The 21092-nt window shown below is 45.7% G+C and overlaps 1 long non-coding RNA gene across 1 annotated transcript; it reads left to right on the plus strand.

The window, feature by feature from the left end:
- The first annotated feature begins 205 nt into the window (after positions 1 to 205).
- Positions 206 to 20266, plus strand: LOC138245854 (uncharacterized). Its single transcript, XR_011194177.1, has 2 exons — positions 206 to 306; positions 18082 to 20266. It is a non-coding gene; the product is annotated as an uncharacterized lncRNA (long non-coding RNA).
- Positions 20267 to 21092: the final 826 nt, after the last annotated feature.

Here is a 21092-nt window from a genome sequence, read left to right on the forward strand (position 1 = left end):
AACAACTGGGGAGCGTTTTATCAACCCAATCATCTGCCACATTACAGGCTAATGAACATCGAGAAATCTTTTACCCAATGCTGAGATAAAAGTTTGCAGTGCACAACCAACCCAAGATCATCACACTTCCCCACCCATAGCTTCCATATATGTTTTCCCCAATATGATTGGATGTACTGACCCGGCTGTCACTCTGGCTGTACTGTGCGTTATTACGGGACAAGGGTGTATCAGTGGAACACGGATTTCAGCATGAGAAAAAACTTTCCTGGGAAGTATGTAGAATTGACGAAAATGGAGCAGCAGGTAGGAAGAATTCAATTCGTCATTTCAGTCAGAAATGAAATCAATAGAATGGCGCTGTTTCTTTGCGAAGATTAGGTTACTTTCAGTTTGTGTATATTTGTGTCATTGTGCCAGCAGACTACCAAACGCATTTAAATGTTAATACAATGGAAAAATCATTGCACTAAGTAACCATTTTGGGCAGTGTATTATTTTACGATATTCTACTAACGGTTTTGCAAGCAAATGCATTTTTGTAAAATATTTTGCAGAAAATATGTTTCTGTGAGTAATGTACATGTATGCAAAAATAGGTCCACAAAGATGTCTCCAAGGCTTGTCTGGCAACCTCCACGAGCAGGATACATGTGGCATTGAGATATTAGAACACCTAAGTTTCATTCTGGTCACATTACAACCTCTCAACTTGGAGAGGACAGTAGAGCATACGTAACAACTAGTGTAAGGTGGTCGAGTGACTGGAATTCTGCCCAACGTGGAACTCCACGGAGTTTTTCTGTAACTCGGTGACTTCTGCCCACCTCAAGTCCATTGCCAGCTTCCCAACACACACATCAGCAGCGGGTTTTACCTGCTTATCCTCTAGTGGCACAGTGCTGAACGGATGACTTTGAGGCTTACGGATTTCTGCTGCGCTGAGCTGTCAACGGTACAATGCACATCGTAGGCTCTATGGGGCATATTTATACTCCGTTTGCGCCGGAATTGCATCTTTTTTTTGACGCAATTCCGACGCAAAACTAACTCCATATTTATACTTTGGCGTTAGACGCGTCTAGCGCCAAAGTCCATGGAGTTTGCTTCATTTTTTAGCGTGGACACCTACTTTGCGTTAATTATATGCAAGGTAGGCGTTCCCGTCTAAAAAATCAACTCCGAGGCATGTGCGTCGGATTTATACTCCCGGGCAAAATTCACGCCCGGGAGTGGGCGAGTCAAAAAAAATGACGTACGGCCGCTTTTGCGCCGTTTTTTAGCGCCTGCAAAAGGCAGGCGTTAAGGGACCTGTGGGCTCTGAAGGAGCCCAGAGGTGCCCTCCCATGCCCCCAGGGACACCCCCTGTCACCCTTGCCCACCCCAGGAGGACACCCAAGGCTGGAGGGACCCATCCCAGGCACATTAAGGTAAGTTCAGTTAAGTGTTTTTAAAAAAAAAAAATTGTGGCATAGGGGGGCCTGATTTGTGCCCCCCTACATGCCACTATGCCCAATGACCATGCCCAGGGGACAGAAGTCCCCTGGGCATGGCCATTGGGCAAGGGGGCATGACTCCTGTCTTTGCTAAGACAGGAGTCATTTCTATGGGGGTTGGGAGTGAAAAAAAATGGCGCAAATCGGGTTGAGGCGAAAAAATTGCCTCAACCTGACTTGCCCCATTTCTTGACGCCCAAACCCCATATCCCCCTACGCCGGCGCTGCCTGGTGTACGTCGTTTTTTTTAACGCACACCAGACGGCGCCGGCGGGTAACGCCGGCTAACGTCATTCAATAAATACGGCGCCCGCATGGCGCTTCAGAATGGCGTTAGCCGGCGCTAATTTTTTTGACGCAAAACTGCGTTAGCGCAGTTTTGCGTCAAAAAGTATAAATATGGGCCTATGTTCGCTCTGCTCTCTTCAGCTATTTTCAACACTTTCTATACTATTATTTAATTCTGAGTCGGAATAGTACACCTGACTGCTCCTCTCAAAAATCCAAAGACTTTTTCCGAAAGTTGCTTATTTTTGTGTAGGGAAAGTGATTCTGACTCTCCCTACCAAAAATATTTAATTTCCTATAACTTTTAACTTTCTGAAAAATTGTTTAGTTTATACATTTTTATGTCCTTATTTTAAATTCTGAACCCTTAAAATGACTTTATTTATGAATATATTTAATTTAATTGTTTCCAGATAAATTGGTATTCACAAGAATATTCTTATTGATTTTTGTTTTATATATTACATATTTTTTAACTTGCAAGTTATATTTTTTCATTAATTGCAAAAGTATTGCAACTTTTAATTTATTAAATTAACTTTCATTGATTAATTTTAATATTTTATGCAATATATACTCTGTATTTTTGCACTACTTCTTGATTTTCAGTATTATTATTTTAAATGTTAGTTTTCAGAGTTCATATTATTGTACTCTATTTTTTACATTAGATATTTTTAACATTTAGATTTTTTTGTAGGACGACATTTTAGAATCAATATTTTTGTTGTTTTAATTGTGAGTGTAGATTTGTCGACACTAAGGTTGCACATTTTTTGTATCTCTCTAGTTCTCTATATATTTATAGTTATTATTCAGTAGTACAATTTAATTTCAGATACTTCTATACAATATCAGTCTTAGGTGCGTTTCATTAGTCCCTATATGATAGCATTTGGGAACAGCTGAGGTTGGGTTTATGAATTGCGTTGTCATTCAATGGGAAGTGCTTGGTTTCCAGAACAAATTCTCCTTCAGTAAAAAAGCTTTGAATCTGGGGAAGACTAACATGGGACAGATTTGCTTCCTTTTGTAATCTACATTCGTTACATGAGGAATTTCTTTTTTTGTGTTGTAATTTTTTATTATATTCCATAACATTGTACATAGGGCAAATAACAGACCTGAAAAATTCAAGTACATCGTACACCTTAAAGTCCGGCAATACTGCGCAGAAAATGTCAAACACATTAGAAAAGAGAGACACTTTGGTTTGTAATAATGACCAAAAGAACCTGGGTTCTTCATGTCTATATCTAAGGCACAAAACTACAACTGAGATAGAGTAAATAGAATAACCAGAGCGCGGTAGCACAATAGTACAGTAGTACAATATCATAATACAATAGTGCAAGAATACAATAACACGATAATGTAATAATAATACAATACCGTAATACTACAATATTACAATATTCCTCCTCCGTCCCCCTTGAGGCCCCAATGAAGGGCAAGGATAGAGCAATTCCTAGAAGAACAAACAAACTTGCCATCCCTAGCTACCCCTCCCCTAAGTGTCCCAGAACTTCATTACCCAACAACTAGTTTGAAAATAGGAGGATGGGGAGCTCGAGAATGTCCCATGAGGATGAGTAATTATGGATAAGAAACATCACTGTAGGCCCTCCAGGCATGAGACACGAGCTGAGGATGGAGAACAGTGGTCTGAGCAGCTTGCAAGGGGGGTGATACCCACCCCATGGAAAGGGGGGGGGAGGGCTCAAGAGGGGACATAGCGGGGGAGAACAGATGGGGGGGTAACATCCTATTAATAACAAAGCGGGGGAGAAGAATAGACGACTCTGGGTGACAGCATGAATTAGCATGGGTGAGGTCACGGTTTTGGAGCGGGATATCTGAAGAAGAAGATATATACAAAGCTAGAAAAACAAATAAAGAGAAAAAAAGCTTCGGGTTGATAATAATAGTGGAAACAGAAGTGATAGGGAAAGGAGAGGGTGGCAGTGAAAGGGGAAGGGAAGAGGAGAGCGAGAGTAAGAGTGAGAGAGAGAATATAGGGAGCATTGGCGTAGATGGGGATGATAATGAGAATGGTAATGGTGGTGACCGAGGGGGTGGATGAACAAAACAGATGGAGGAGGGAGGCCAGGGGGCACATTCAAGGTGGATTGGCGGGAGCAGGGTAGATAAGGAAAATGGCGGAAGGGTGGGAAAATGAGGGAAGGAAGGGGAGAAATAGGAATAAGTGGTTGGTGCATTCTTGAAAGGACTGAATGGAAAGCAGGTGGGGGTGTGTGTTTGCACTCAACTGAGGCCGGCGCGAAACAGAAGGGGGTGATAGCGCACTGGTGTGTGATAATAGGATTTCCGAATAAGCGCGGCCCGCTTGGTCAATTGTATTGTGACCTCCGCAGTGGATATTCAGCTCACTGGCCCTGAGAGAAAGGATGAACACATTTGTAGAAACACATCCGTTTTATCTTGTAAGTCATATATGAGTCGCTCATGTGAAGCTGCCTGATACAATGCAGTGATCCATTCCCCATGGGAGGGGGCGGTCTCTGCACGCCAATGCCTGAGGATACATACCTTAGCTGTGGCCAGCATGGTGTGTAATAAACGATGTTGCGGTCGGGAGAGATCGTATAGCTCTCTGGTATCATGCAACAGTTGAAGGGAAGGGGTGAGGGAAGACGGTAAGGGTAGTGCTTCTCTGAGGGTATCCTCCACTGATCACCAAAAAGGCTGAATGACGGGAAGTCATGTAAAATATGTGGCAAATCACAGCGGGCATGAGGGCATCTCCAGCAGAAGGCGTGAGATAATAACCCTGCAGTACGTAATTTCTGGGGAGTCCAGTACCATTCTTGTAATGTTTTGAAAAGGCTGAATTTCAAATGGGCCTCCCCTGCTCCGTGGTCTCTAGCCTTGATTAAGTCTTCCCATTCCTTTAGATCGTATTCAACCTGCAGATGTGTCTGCCATTCATTCTTGAGGGAGATGAGGAGGGGAAGAGAGAAGAGGTGTCGGTTCATCAATGCCTGCAGTCCTGATACGGCTCCCCTCAAGCGTCCCCAGGTCTTTACAGATATTGAAGTATCGGGGAGTGATGGAGTCGCCAAGGGGGGTTTCCCATGTGTCTCTCCAGACAATGCCTAAGCTGAATAAAGTGCCACAAGTGATATACCGGGACATCAAATTCCTCCCTGAGTTCCGAGAATGATTTCAATCTGACCCCGTTAGGAGCTGGTCCACCCTCATGAGGCCTTTCGAACACTATTCCTTCCAGAAAATAGTCTTTCCCCCAATCAGAAAACCTTTATTGCCCCATATTGGTGCCCTGTCGTGTATTTGGGGGTCCACTTTCATTAAGCGGTATGCCTGCCGCCTTGAATTTTGCATGGCTCCAATCACAGGATTGGTGGTACAGTGGGGTGCCGGACCTACATTATGGAGCACCTGGAGTCCTGATGTGGAACGCAAGAGTGTCTGTTCTACTTCCACCCAAAGTGGCAGGTCCTGCACTCCTGGGAGTAGAAAAACCAACTGCAAGAGATGTAATGCTAGGGTATAGTGTTCCACTGAGAGGAGACCCAAACCCCCAAAACTCATGTCTGGCGAGCAAAGCGGCTCTAGGTAATCGTGGACGCATGGACCCCCAGACGAAAGCCCAGATTCAATGATCTATCTCTCGAAGGAGAGACAAAGGTATTCACAAAGGTAGCATGCCCAGGACATATAGAAATTGCGGTAAGGTCACCATTTGTACCACCTGCACCCTTCCCCACACAGAGAGGCCCAGATGGGTCAATTTCTCAAAATCTCGTTTCATACTGCTAAGCAGTGGGTCAAAGTTGTAAGCCACCATTTTATCCAAACCCCTGTTAATGTCAATGCCTAGGTACTGAAGGCATGACTATTTCCATTTGACTGAGAATCCCTGAACTGAAGCGCTTACTGTTACTGGAGATAATGGTAGAGCCTCACTTTTATCCCAATTGATCCGATAGCCAGAGAGATGTTCAAATTCCGAAAGGATAGCTCTGAGGGCTGGTAGGGAGTTAGGTAGGTCAGTGAGGGTTAGGGTGAGTAAAATGTCATCAGCATATAAGTAAATGGTAGGACAGCCGCCAGGAATCAATATTTCAGATACAAGATTGGAACTGCGAATAGTTGTCGCTAAGGGTTCTACGGATAGTAGGCATAATAATGGGGATAGGTGGCAGCCTTGACGAGTCCCTCTGTTGACAGAGAAGGTGTCTGATAGAAATTTGCTGCAGTTTACCTGGGCTGTCGGGGAGTCATACAGCAAATACACTCTGTTGATGAAGCTAGTCGCTAGACCAAAACGTTTTAGTGTTTCGAAGAGGTACCATCACTCTATTCGATCAACCGCCTTCTCGGCGTCCAGTGAGAGGGCTAGGGCTTCTTCTTGTGAATCCCAAGCCATCCATATGGCGTGGAATAGCATACAAAGGTGATTCCTCGATGAGCAGCCTGGTACGAAACCGACTTGAGTGTGATGAACCAGGGAGGGAATGACCTTCTTGAGGTGGGCTGCCAAGATCCCTGCCAGGATCTTGATATCTCCATTGAGGAGGGATATGGGACGATAACTACTGCTGAGAAGAGGGTCCTTACCTGGCTTGGGTAGAACTTTGATGGAGGCTTTGTTGGAGAGAGGGTGTAAAGAACCCGTCTGGTCAGCCCCCAGAAATGCCTCATACAAGGCATCTACGGTATCTGCTCCCGTCCATTTATAGAATTCTGATGTGAACCCATCCTCCCTGGGCGCCTTGTGATATAGGAGGTTGGCTAATGCCTGCTCTATCTCCTCCTTGCTGATGTCAACCTCCAGGAGCGCTCTGCCCTCATCCGAGAGGCATGGTATAGTCACCCTCTCGAGGAAGGTGTCCAAGCGACCATCGTCTTTAGTTATTTCTGGGGTATGTAGGGTTTGGTAAAAACGAGCAAACTCCTCTGCAATTGCCTGTGGGTGCGTGATAACCATGTCATCAGATCTGCGTAAGGCTGGTATGGCCAATGCCGCCTCCCTTTGATGGAGTTGAGCGACTAACACGAGACCCGCCTTCTCTCTATGCTCATAGTGGCGACCTCTCAGTCGCTGTAAGGCATATTGCGCCCGTGAGGTATAAAGGGAGTTGAGCTCCATTTTGGCTAGTTCCAGGTTTGAGTGTACTCACGGGAGGCCTGGGCGATGTAATCTTTCAGGTTTCTCTGTTGATCACTCCTTTGGGCATTGGAGACAGCTGTGACTCTCATGAGCTGTCCTCTAGTCGTTGCCTTCGCTGCAGCCCACAGTAGCTGGGGCGAAGAGACCAAACCTTTATTGTTCTGAAGATAGGTGGCGATGTGTGATCTAAGTTCTTCTCTTCCCTTTAGCGTTCGGTATCTGGGGTTTGGGAGACACCAAGGCTTACGACCGGGTGAGGCCATCCCCAGCTCCAGGGCCAATAAAACCAGAGAATGGTCAGACAGTGCGGCCGGAAGAATTTCAGATGTTCAAATCGTCTGTAATAACAGATGATTAATCCGAAAATAGTCTAGCTGGGATTGAGTCCCCTATACCGTGGAAATAAAGGTGTATTCACTGTCGGTTGGATGGGAAAGGTGCCAGTGGCCTAACAGACCATGGTCTGACAGGACGTCACTTAGGAGGGTCCGATCTACATTATTGCCCGCATCAAGAACACCTGATCGATCCAAGATGACATCCTGCACTAGGTTCCAGTCCCCACCCAGTAGGTATTGGGAGGCGCCGATCTCTGTCAGTAGTCGATCAAGGGAAAGGAAAAAAGAATGTTTGGAGCCTGTGGAAGCATAGATAAAACCGACACAAATTGAGTAAGTGCCCAGGGTGAGCTTGGCGAGGACGTAACGCCCCTCCGATCGCACCACGTCTCAAGAAGCCTGAACTGCAGGGATCGACGAATGAGTATAGCCACCCCGCATTTCTGCCCGGAACCCTGCGCTTCACTATGCACAGATGACACTCTGCTGAAAAGCACTTTGCCCACCCAGTCTCTGCAGAGTTTTTCAGATTCTGATGGGAAGAGATGTGTTTCCTGCAATAGGACAATGTGAGTTCTTTTTGATCAGAGATAAGATAAGACCATCTGTTGCTTGATGTAGTGCACCATACCATGTACATTCCATGAGAGGACTGTGAGCGGGGCCATTGACCCCATTATGGAGCATAGTAGAGACTGATTTGGAGGGGAACGAGAGATTTTGTGTGCATTGATACAATGAATGTAACAATAGGCTAGGAGTGGTGAAGCTCAGAGCACTTGTGGTCTGGAAAGGAACAAACGGGTAGGAGGGAAATTGTAGGGGAAACCCTCAGCCACGGAATGTGAAGGAATCGGACAGGCAGAAGAGCAAGGAAGAAGAATGGAAAAGATGCAAAAGAGACAGAGAAAGAACTAGAAAGAGATAATAATCACAGCAGTAGAGGGAAGAAGTGTGCAAACGATTATGCTCAAAAGGGAGAGGATGATGTGTGAGAAAAGAAAGAAGAATAGAATAGAATAAATATAGGGGAAGAGATAGGAAACGAAAACTACAGTGAAAGAGAAAGTATCTCGCCACTGAAAGCCTTGTTAAACTGCTGGTTGGGACCTGTAAGACTAGCGCGCCTGGCATGCACTGGGGGAGGCAGGAGGGAAACAAAGGGATTGGTATGTGGTCTAAGAGGACCACCAAGAAGCACCCATTGACAGGTAATGTTGGGCGATAGTGAGAGGAGAGCAGAGAGCATGGAAAGGCAGGATACAACATGGGGCATTACTGAAAGAGAGTGGAGGAGAGGACCACAACCCGGCCGACAGTGCAAACAAGTGATTGTGAATTAGCTCCTACCAGAGCAAATAAAAAGGATAAGTTCCATGCTCTGGCATATCAGGGCTGACGTCGTCAATGAGATATATCTCAGGGGTCATGAAAGGTATGGTAGCCAGTGATGGGAGTATCAAGGGGGGGGGGGCGAGTGAAGGGTCCCAAAACTACAAGTAGAGGAATCCTCATACAGACACCCAGAGAGTGCCTAAGAAGAGTAAAGTAGTCAAAGGAAAATGCAGAGTGAGGGCTAAGGTCCCATGGCTCGTGCCATCCGAGCGTCCCTCCAGTATGGCGAGTGGGGGTGGGTGAAATAGGATGAGGGGAGACAGGCCTCCTAAGTAAAGAGGAAGCATCTGTTGCTGGGTGGATAGTGAGAAGTCCTCCGAGCACCATAGAGCTCAACATTATGAGTGCACTTTGAGAATGTGGGGCGAGGCAGCTCAGGAAAGAGCTGAGATCCGCCGGTTCAGTTAAGTCCCTGGATTTGCCAATGTATGTAATCCACATGGGAACTGGTTCAAAGAGATCAAATTTAACATCCAGGTTCCTGAGTTGTGGATGAAGGGCCAAGAATGCCTTCCACTTTTCATTTGTTAGTCTGGAAAAATCAGCTGCCAGTCTGATCTTGTGTCCCTCCAGGGAGTACGGATCTTGAGATTTAGCTGCCGAGATGATCTATGTAGAGGACCAATCCTGTGGACTCGCTGGAACTCCAATGGTGGTGAGAAATCCAGGCCAGTGAGCTCGGGTAGAAGATTTTGGAGAAAAGTGTTGATATCGGAGCCCTCTTTGTGTTCCGGAATGTCAAAAAGACGAACGTTTTCTCTGCGGCTCATATCCTCCAAGTCTATTACTTTTGCTCGCAGAGACCGCAACTCTGCCTGTTGGTCGAGCAACAACGCGACATGGTCCACCACAGTCGTGAGACGTCAATCTAAGTTGTTTACTGTATCCAGGAAGCCGGCGATGTCAGCCCGTATGGCGGTAGAGGCCACAGTCAGGTCCAATATCTTTGAATCCATTGCCTCCAGACGGCGCCCCGCTGCGGCGATCTCCTGCAGTATGCGGTTCGCTGCCTCCATTGTGTGGGGTTCAGCTGGTGAAGTCACGGGGCAAGAAGGGGCCGTCTGCGCTGCCATGATTTTCGGTTGTGCAATGGCCTCGAAGAATAATAGTTGACGGGAGTGTTTGCCGGCTGACTTCCTGTTTGGCATTACCCCAGAGGGGAGAAGTTCCTGGAGAGGAGTTACCTGAGGGAGACGTGGCTATTAGACCCTGTTCCTGTTGTAGGAGCGTTGATGTCTGCGTCATAGCCGCCGAGGCTTCTGGTACTATAGCCGCCGTAAGGGATCAACCAAGCAAAGTTGGCCTGACAGAAATGTCACTCGCGGTAGAGGGGTCACGCAGCAGCAAGGATGTTCTAAAACAAGAGGTGGAGCTCTCCCCTCCACCAACCGGCATTCTAAGTGGTGGTGGGCCCCACCCTCAGAACTTCCGGGGTCAGCCTGTGCCAGTTCTGGGCCCAACTCGGATTGCCAGGCTTATACAAGGGTGGAAGGGTAGAGGGTGGAAGGATGGCGCCTTCAATGATGAGCCCTGTGGGGTATGACTGGTTGGGACACCAGTCGCTGCTCCACTGTAGTCAGGCAGGTGGGCCCTACCCTTCACAATACCCACTGGCGAACCAGTCGTTTCTCGAGGGCGGGTTCCCTCCTGCCAGGTCTCTTGAATCTGTTGCCTGCCTCTGCCTGGGGGGCCCTGAGCAGAAAGGTGCGGCTGCCTCTTGCAACTGGGTTGCCAGGGCCTTTAGAACTTGGGTGGGCCCCAGGTCACCATAGTCTGTCAGGCATGGTCATATGCGGTCATGTGCCTCACCCCGAGGCACCCACGGGATCATTGATTATTCTGCATCACACCGCTGCGCGCCGAGCCGTATGCTCTCCTGCTACATGAAGCGACCAGGGAGAAACGTTCCCAGCCGCTCAATCCGACTCTGGAGCCCTCCACCCCTCGCTGAAATCGAGGCCGCGGCTCAGCGCGCCACCCTACGCCACACCTGGCTGTGCTTTCTCGGCGGCCGTTACAGCCGCGGCACGTCATAGGCTGCACGTTTACCGAGCCTGTCGTTCCTTCAGGGGTCCCCAGTGTAACAGGAGGGGCTCTTGTTGGAGAGTAGCACCCCCTCCGTAGGCCCCGATCCAGCCCGGCGCACGGAGCTTCTCACTCAGGCGGCCATTCGTGTTGGCTGCCAGACCACACCCCCACATGAGGAATTTCAAGTCCAGTGACAACTTATTTTTCCTAGTTTATTTCTGGTTGCTTTTCTAGGAACTGCGGTTCAGTCTTCTTTATGCTATTTCTTTTAGTTTTTTCTTGACTGTACAGTGGTAAGAAATGTACTCACTATATAGCAATTGAATTAAGAATGTTGGAGTTTTGAACACCTCTAGTCCGTGTGGATAAGGAAGGCTGAATTACTCGCGTTTCCTGAGCACTAACATAGCAACCTCCTATTGTAGATATGTAGCCACTTTGTACCATCATTACAAAAATGTATGGGTGGTGCCTTCGGGATGCAGGATGTGCCAGGGTCCTGTCTGCATCTCATTGTGCAACAACACAGGAATTCTTGGAACTCTTTTGTTTTAACCTTCTGGGATGCTTCCCTTAGTTGAATCCAATTGCTCTATATCTACCTCTCCTCCCTCCTTTCCAAACCCTCTACCTTCTCCCTGGTTGCTATCGTTATGAAATGAAACAACTATGAATGATGGATTGTTTTACAAATACAAGTTGACTATTGCAGTTGGTAGAGGAAGCAGGCCTGGCGACTGAGGCTGTGACACTGTTTGAAACAAAACTCCTGATGACACTGTTTGAGCACTCTTTTGTTTCACTGCAGCAAGGAACCTGTAGCACTGCAAGGTATAACTACTCCATCAACAACCCTGTTTTAGAGCAGCCATATTTCTTCTAAATATCTTTTAGGCTCAGGGAGAGCTTGAACATTTAACACAGTTCATCCGCATATGAGTAGACTTGCCAAATTTTGCCTTGCGTGTGAACATGCAGCCATTGCTGGCAAATTTTCTTAAACCTTTTTTCACGGTGCTTGGAACTTGCAGTACCTTCTCTGTGTGACTAAGCTTGACAGATAAGAGCCTATTGATGCAGCAGAGTACCTATTCACTAACACGGGCCATGCAGTGATCCTGCACCAGGATACGAGGAAGAAAGGCTATTCTTCTCACTGACGCCAGCACAAGAAGCCTACGTTCCACACTAGTCCAAATTGCTAAAATCAAAATATGTGTGCAATTATTTAACTCTAGATGATTAAAAGGGTCTGAATCTAATTATTGGGAATGTGAGGATTGTTTCTGGGCTAATAGATTTTTAAGAATTTTTGTGGCTAAATCATTTTGCAGTTCATACCGACCACTCCAACGGTTGGTGTATTCCTTTACTGCACTTCACGACCAGAATATTTATGTAGCAGTTGGAATTAGAGGGAAACAATTTTTCTTTAGCATTACTAGGCTTATTCATGTAGTCAGGCCAGGGTGAAAAACTCCGGAGAACGTGGAGTTACCGATAGAAACCGCACGCCCCAACATAGCAGAGTTTTTTTTCTGTTTTTGTTTTCCCCCATTGGTGTGCGCTTACTGTCATTTTGCATGCCTGGGAAGCGAGACAAGAGACTACTGGTTCTTGCATGCACAAACAGCATTTTTTACTGGCTTGCAAGAGTTAGCTTCCCGCCATTGTCTTCTGGCATTTCTTTTTTGACATGTTCGAATGAGTGCAATCCACTGCTGCTGCAACCTGGCAAAGCTGAAGAAGCTAGAATCTACTACTTCGAGTGAAAAATCTTCTCTAGTGGACTGTTTGCGTTGATATTGTTGTGCAAGGAGCACTTTGTTTTAACAACAGGAAATGTCCCAGCTACTCCAACTTCCTGTTCCTGTCCAGCAGGCTCCTTCCAATCCTTTGGCAATCTCCTGGTCACTCTTCACTTGGATTTCGAGCTGGAATTTCTGGATTTCGAGCTGGAATTTCTGGATTTCGAGCTGGAAGAATCACTTTCTTTGTTTATCATTGGAATTAAGGACTTTGTTGTATTTGAGATTTCACAAATAACGAGGTGATCTTGTTCAAGGCACCAGTTACCGGGTGCCTTGGACGAGATCACCTCGTCCTGCACCCGGGAAACGGGGTGAGCGCTAGCGCTCCCCCTTTGGGGCCCCCACCCACACCCCCCGGTCGTGGATGGAAGGGGAATCCCTTCCCTTCCCACCCCGACCCCCCCACCCCTCCCTTATGACATCAGCATGCATCTCGTGCTGATTGTCACAGAGGCCTCCTCCTTCGCGCTGGAAGAGAAATGCAAAGCATTTCTCTTCTGATCACGAGGAGGAGGCCGAGAGAGGCTTCAAAGGGAAGGAAATGAATTTCCTTCCCTTTGAAGTCTCTCTCAGCGTTTCAAAAGCCGGATTGTAAAGCAATCCGGCTTTAGAAACGCCCATTAGACACCAGGGATTTATTTTGAAAACGGAAATTGGCATAAGGGAGCGACCCCTTGGGCAAGGGTCGCTCCCAGGGGGTGCATTTTTTTTAAAGGCCTTTTCTGCCCCCTCTGGGGGAGCAGAAACCTCCAGGGATAATTTTTATTTTTTTGTTTTGTTTTATTTTTTTGGTTTTTTTTAGAGGTGGGGAGCGACCCTTGCCTAAGGGGGGAAAATTACATTTAGGCCATTTCTGCTCCCCTTGGGGGCAGATTGGCCTATTGTTATGAGGCCGATCTGCCCCCAAGGGGGACAGAAACCACTAGACACCAGGGAGTTTATTTATTTATTTGGAAATTGGCATAAGGGAGCGACCCCTTGGGCAAGGGTTGCTCCGGGGGGGGGGCATTCTTTTTAAGGCCTTTTCTGCCCCCCATGGGGGCAGATCAGCCTATTATTAGGCCGATCTGCCCCCAGGGGGAGCTGAAACCTCTAGGCACCAGGGATCATTTTTATTTTTTTGTTTTGTTTTAGTTTTTTGTTTTTTTTTAGAGGTGGGGAGCGACCCTTGCCTAAGGGGGGCAAATTACATTTAGGCCATTTCTGCTCCCCTTGGGGGCAGATTGGCCTATTGCTATGAGGCCGATCTGCCCCCAAGGGGGACAGAAACCACTAGACACCAGGGAGTTTTTTTATTCTTCTTGAATTTCACGCAAAGGTCGTTCCCCTGGGGGGCAAATTTATTTTAAGCCATTTCTTAGGCAAGGGTCGCTCCCCTGGAGGGACAAATTGTATTTAGGCCATTTCTGCCGCCTTTGGGGGCAGATCGGCCGATTTTAGGTCAATCTGCCCCCAAGGGGGGCAGAAACCACTAGGCACCGGGGATCTTTTTTTTGCGCCAATGTCACGCAAGGGGAGCGACCCCGTAGGCAAGGGTAGCTCCGGGGGGGGGGTTGGGGGACAAATTTATTTTAGGCCATTACTGCCCCCCCCCCCCGGGGGCAGATCGGCCTATTGTTATTAGCCCGATCTGGCCCCGGGGGGCAGAAACCTCTAGGCGCCAGGGCAAATTTTTTTTTTTTTTTTGTTTTGTTTGTTTGTGTTTTTAGAGTTGGGGAGTGACCCATTAGGCAAGGGTTGCTCCACTGGGGGGCAAAGTGTATTTAGACCAATTTTAGGTCAATCTGCCTCCAAGGGGGCAGAAACAACTAGACACCGGGGATTTTTTTTTGTGCCAATGTCACGCAAGGGGAGCGACCCCGTAGGTAAGGGTCGCTCCCCGGGTGGGGGGCATATTTATTTTAAGCCATTTCTGCCCCCCCCCCGGGCCGGCTGAGCTAGAGGCCAAAGTCCACAGGTAGGCACTTTGCAAAAAACACCTCTGTTTTCTGTCAAAAAATGTGATGTGTCCACGTTGTGTTTTGGGGCATTTCCGGTCGCGGGCGCTAGGCCTACCCACACAAGTGAGGTATCATTTTTATCAGGAGACTTGGGGGAACGCTGGGTGGAAGGAAATTTGCGGCTCCTCTCAGATTCCAGAACTTTCTGTCACCAAAATGTGAGGAAAATGTGGTTTTTTTAGCCAAATTTTGAGGTTTGCAAAGGATTCTGGGTAACAGAACCTGGTCAGAGCCCCACAAGTCACCCCATTTTGGATTCCCCTAGGTCTCTAGTTTTAAAAAATGCACAGGTTTGGTAGGTTTCCCTAGGTGCCGGCTGAGCTAGAGGCCAAAATCTACAGGTAGGCACTTTGCAAAAAACACCTCTGTTTTCTGTCAAAAAATTGGATGTGTCCACGTTGTGTTTTGGGGCATTTCCTGTCGCGGGCTCTAGGCCTACCCACACAAGTGAGGTATCATTTTTATCGGGAGACTTGAGGGAACATAGAATAGCAAAACAAGTGTTATTGCCTCTTGTCTTTCTTTACATTTTTTCCTTCCTAATATAAATGAGTGTGTAAAAAAGGCGTCTATTTGATAAATGCCCTGTAATTCACATGCTAGTATGGGCACCCCGGAATTCAGAGATGTACAAATAACCACTGCTCCTCAACACCTTATCCTGTGCCCCTTTTGGAAATACAAAGGTTTTCTTGATAGCTATTTTTCACTCTTTCTATTTCAGCAAATGAATTGCTGTATACCCGGTATAGAATGAAAACCCACTGCAGGGTGCAGCTCATTTATTGGCTCTGGGTACCTAGGGTTTTTGATGAACCTACAAGCCCTATATATCCCCACAACCAGAAGAGTCCAGCAGGCGTAACGGTATATTGCTTTAAAACATCTGACATTGCAGACAAAATGTACAGATTAAAACGTAGTGAAAAATTGCTGTTTTTTTCACCTCAATTTCAATATTATTTTTTTTCAGCTGTTATTTTCTGTAGGAAACCCTTGTAGGGTCTACACAAATTACCACTTGCTGAATTCAGAATTGTGTCTAATATTCAGAAATGTTTAGGTTTCTGGGATCCAGCATTGGTTTCACGCCCATTTCTGTCACTGACTAGAAGGAAGCTGAAAGCACAAAAAATCGTAAAAATGGGTTATGTCCCAGTAAAATGCCAAAATTGTGTTGGAAAATTGGGTTTTATGATTCAAGTCTGCCTGTTCCTGAAAGCTGAGAAGCTGGTGATTTTAGCACCGCAAGCCCTTTGTTGATGCCATTGTCAGGGAAAAAACCACAAGCCTTCTTCTGCAGCCCCTTTTTCCCATTTTATTTTTTTAAACAAAATTTTCACTGTATTTTGGCTAATTGCTTGGCCTCCTTCAAGGGAACCCACAAAGTCTGGGTAACTCTAGAATCCCTATGATGTTGGAAAAAACGTACGCAAATTTGGCTTGGCTAGCTTATGTGGACAAAAAGTTATGAGGGCCTAAGTGCGAACTGCCCCAAATAGCCAAAAAAAGGCCTGGCACAGGAGGGGGAAAAGGCCTGGCAGCGAAGGGGTTAAAAAAGACTTGTATAACAGTGTTGTACAACTTGTTTGTTTGACAGAGGGCATCCACCAGGATTTATCTGTACTTTTATTTAATTTTTAGAATTTATTGTGGTGGATGGCCTGCATTTGGGGCCTTGTTATAGTTTTACTTGTAATTTTTGTCCTATAAATGAAAAATGTTTTACAGTTCTTGACATTTTCTCCATGCTTTGTTTTGAAAATTTGCAATATTCATTTAATTCACTAAGTTAATGTTAAGTGGCATATTCTGCTAATGGAATAGGACTTCCAGTGGTAGACCCAGTACTAGTCATGGGTGCATGATGAATCAACTGTTCATGGTGTCTGTTGAACTGAAACACCATGGACGGCATTAGCTAGATAGCTAAATGTTGTTTGGTGGTATTTCACATTTCTTTTCTGAAAACTCTGTATGGCGGGGTAATAGTACTTAATGCCTTTGTATGATGTGTGTTATTGTTGTAAAATTTATAGCCTCTTTAATTTTCATTTTTGAAACTACGTACTTGTTGCTGTTTTTTTCTCCTGTACTAATGCCTTCTTTCTCTGGCCAGTACGTGAGAGTGTTTGTCATAGACCACCATTTGTCTATGTTCCCTGTGCCATGTGGTCACGGGCCCTTTGTATAGTCAATTAATTATAGTCCTATACCTATGTGTTTCTTTAGTTTTCCATTCATCCTGCTTGTTGTTTGTGTGGGAAGCACTTGTGTTTTTAGGCCTGCATGTGTTCTTTTTTGTTGTGGTGACCATGCCTCCTTGGTGGTTGTTGTTTGACCATGCGGCTGACAGCCTTTTTGTGTATACAGTCAGTGTGCTTTTAGCCTTAGGCCTGCATGTGTTCTTCTTTGTTGTGGTGGCCATGCCTCCTTGCTGGTTGTTGTTAGACCATGTGGCTGGTAGCCATTTTGTGTAGGCAGCCAGAGTGCTTTTAGGCCTGCATGTGTTCTTCTTTGTTGTGGTGGCCATGCCCCCTTTCTGGTTGTTGTTTGAACATGTGACTGGTGGCCATTTTGAGTAGGCAGCCAGTGTGCTTTTAGGCCTGCATGTGCTCATCTTTGTTGTGGTGGCCATGCATCCTTGCTGGCTGTTCTTTGACCATGTGGCTGGCAGCCCTTTTGAGTAGGCAGCCAGTGTGCTTTTAGGCCTGCATATGTTCTTCGTTGTTGTGGTGGCCATGCCCCCTTGCTTGTTGTTGCTTGACCATGTGGCTGTCAGCCATTTTGTGTAAGCAGCCAGTGTGTGTTTAGGCCTGCCTGTTTTCTCCTTTGTTGTGGTGGGCATGGCTCCTTGCTGATTGTTGTTTGACCATGTGGCTGGAGGCTATTGTGTGTGTTCTTCAGGGCTAGTAGGTCAATGTGTATTACTTAATGTACTGTATGAGCAGTTTTTAAAAATATTTTAATCATATACTTTTTGGACTTTTCACCTCCACCACTCCTTGCCTTCGAAATACCTGTGGGTTTTCATGGTGGTCCCCTTCCCTTAGTACATCAGCAATTGAAATCTATTTTTTTTTTTAATATTCATTTTTTAGTAATTTGTTTCACACACTTTATTTTATTTAATTGTATAATAACAGTATAATTATATGTATTTTTTAAATTTGTTTCTTGGTTTTATAATTTTTTAAACTAAATTACATTTTGTTTTTTCATTTACCCCATTAGCTCCATGTCTGCCATAGGTGTACAGTTGCACTGCATAACATTATTCAAGGATTATTATTCCATGTGTCACCAGCACCTCCCTGAGTGTCACATGCCAACTTGATGCAGATAAAGCTCAGTTACATTCTGTATGTTGTAGCTCTGCTCCTTCTCATCCTTCATGAGTGTACATGATAATTAAAGTTAATGTTGATGTGGTTTTACAAATGGATACACTGTATTTCATAATTATTTTATAAGTTTAGTTAAGTAACCATTAAATGATATTGTTTCTACTAGTAATGCAACTGCAACAATGCCACATTTCACTGATCCTTCTTGCATGTTTTCTTTTAGGTGCACGAAGAGAAAGAGACATCACCCACAGTACTGCCAGAGCGAAGGTCTGCGCATGATGTGACGCATGACCACACCGAGGACCACACAGACATCTCTTCAGCATGTGAAGCTAAACGCTACTGCCAACTGACAGTCTTCAAGATGGCCCCAAAGAAAGCTGCTACCAAGAAAGTGGCCAGTGATAAGAAGGAGCTTCCCACCACTGGTATGTCACCCAAGACCTTTTTTGGGCAATAATGTGAACCTGCGGCACCAGCCTCTGGGAAGCAAGCTGGGAGCAGCACTCCCACATCAGCCGCCCCATTCCAAACTAGGCCCAAACCCATGTCTGGCACAGGGGCAGCCTCTCTAATCACTTGAATGCCAACGAGCAGTGGTGTTGAATTGGACTGATCTTTTTCTCAAAGTAGTATCCAATCATTGCCAGAAACGCAGACCAGTGAACAACAACTGCTGCAGCCAGCAATACCAGTTCCTACAGAAGTGGGGGCACATCAGGATGTTGAGCTTCATGCTGAGGAAGCCGAAGAAACCCCTCTTTCACAAGATCCACTGTCTTCCAGATCTCTACCATCTTCTTCTTCATGAATCCCTTCTGATGATCAAGTCTCCACTTCAATGTCACCTCAGTCTGAGACACACCAGGAGAGGCAAGGAGTGAAAATGAAGGTTCCTGAAAGCCTTAGAGTTACGGATGAAGAAGAGGATAATGACGAGTCTGACGAAGAGCCAGTCATCATGGATGTTAACCCAGACCCAGTGGAGTGAAACATTACTACATTTTCTTAACCTACTCTGAGTGATGTGGCACAGATACCACCACCTACACCTCTACCAGCTTCAAAATTTACAAGGCCCCAGGTGCGACCTACATCCACAGCCACCACAGTAGAAGATGGCACTGGAGAGAGGCAAATGCCATCAAAACAATGTCCACCTACTGCCACTTCTTCAGACATTGACAGTGGCCCCAGTGTTAGAAAATTGGCCTCCCCAGTTTGGGACTTCTTCACAGTTAGTGAGAAGGAGCCAAACATTTCCATATGCTCCATTTGCTGAGCAAGTGATAGTCGGGGTAAGCCTGGTACAAACAATGGAACCGGAGGCCAAACAACCCATTTGAGATGACACCAATGTTGGGAGATGCACTGTAGTGGCCAAAAGCATGCAAGAGGTGTTAGTAAAGGTGTTGAAAGCAGGGAATCTAATCCGATGATCGTGGAAGGTGAAGGTGAAGAAGAGGGATATATTTTTGTTACACAAATCAGCCCTGTTCCCAGTAGTGCAGTAGTATTGTCACCCACAACAGCAAAATCACAATGACACAGGAAGACTCAGAGTCATGGCGAAACACCAAGACAAGAACATACAGTGGCTGCCCCCCTGAGACACACATTGAGCCTACCACCACCTTCTAGGTCGCCTGCATCAGTGGCACCAGCAAAGAAAAGATCCAGGCTACTACTACTGCCATGTTTAGGCATGAGGGACAGTACAAATGCAACCACCCTACGGCACACAGGAAACTGGCTAAAATGTTAGCATTGGGCCACTTCCCTTTTTCTATTGTGGAAGGACTAGGTTTTCTAGAATTTTGGGCGGCTTTATGCCTGAAATGGAAGGTACCCAGTCGGACCCATTTTGCCAGAGTTGCTGTTCCAGTACTACATCACGATATGCTGGAATTGGTTCAACAAATTTTGCAGCAGAGTGCTGTCCACACAATCCATCTGATGACAGACATTTGGACCATTTGCCAAGCCACTGAATACATGGTCACTCTCTTTTGTGGGGGTTAGAGAAATGATATCTGCAGGTGTTGACACAGCTGAAATTATTAATGGTGCTTGGAAGCATGCAACAGTAGCTATGTTCACCCCAGAAGATTAACTGGGCAATCCAATAAGATTGCAGATGCACCACCCCATTTGGCAATACAGACTAGTAGCATTTTTCTTTCAATACATTTTTGTTAGAACTGTGTGTTAGCTTCATCTCAAGATTATTTATATGTACTATTTTGCAAACGTTAGTGACTGAACATTTTTAGATATATATCATAACAATTAGGTTTTCACTAGGGCTGATGGAACGTGAAGTTATCTGTGTCATACATATTATTTTTTTCTATTCCTCCTACAACAGGCTGCTGATCATTTCCCAAATGAATATTATGTTGGTGTATTGTTTGTCTTTTTGTCACACCTTTCCCCAAATCCCTTTCCCATCCTTTCATCAAATTCCCAACCCTCTTTCCCCAGGCTGTGCGCTTTATTGAGGTGTTACTGAATAATTTGCACCATTAATTAATCACACACTTGGTGGGGTGGATGTGGTAGAAGCAACATCAACTCGGTGTGCAGGATCTTCATCTGAGTTTACCTAGGTGGAGTGGGACCTTGCTTCCAAGCCTTCACCGTTAGTGCACTAGCATACCACTACTACACCACCAAGGTACCTTGAGAAACCATGCAGCCCTCGCTTCATCTATTCAGTTAAGAGGGTTATGGAGCATTGTTGTACTTTCAGTTTAGGCAATATAATTGGTAATGACAAATCTCTCTGCCCAATGCACTGCAGAGACTAGGAGAGTACTAGGTTACCGAACCGCATAAATAATTGTTATGCGCTATCAGCAGATTTTAAAACATGCTGCGCTAAAAGGAATACACTATTAGCAGATTTGAAAAACACACTGTGTAAAGGCAACAGTGCGAAGTAAAACACCCAAAAAAAGATTTTAGGCACAAACAGCTGTAAATAAATATTTATTTTCCCCGTCTCTAAAAAAGAACAAATACCCACTCCTTGCACCCACAACCGGCCTACCCCTATCTCCAAACAAATGTCCATTTCCCCAACCAATGTTCCCAAAAAACTGTCCAATTGTTCATGATATAAGTATAACATAAAACACAGTAAACAAAGTCATGCAAATCCCCACTCCCACTCTCTCCACCCACAACAAGTTCCACCCACCAAAATAAAAGGTTAAAAAAGGGACAGAA

The sequence above is a fragment of the Pleurodeles waltl genome, chromosome 7 (genome assembly GCF_031143425.1).
Source record: "Pleurodeles waltl isolate 20211129_DDA chromosome 7, aPleWal1.hap1.20221129, whole genome shotgun sequence".
Lineage (NCBI taxonomy): Eukaryota > Metazoa > Chordata > Amphibia > Caudata > Salamandridae > Pleurodeles > Pleurodeles waltl.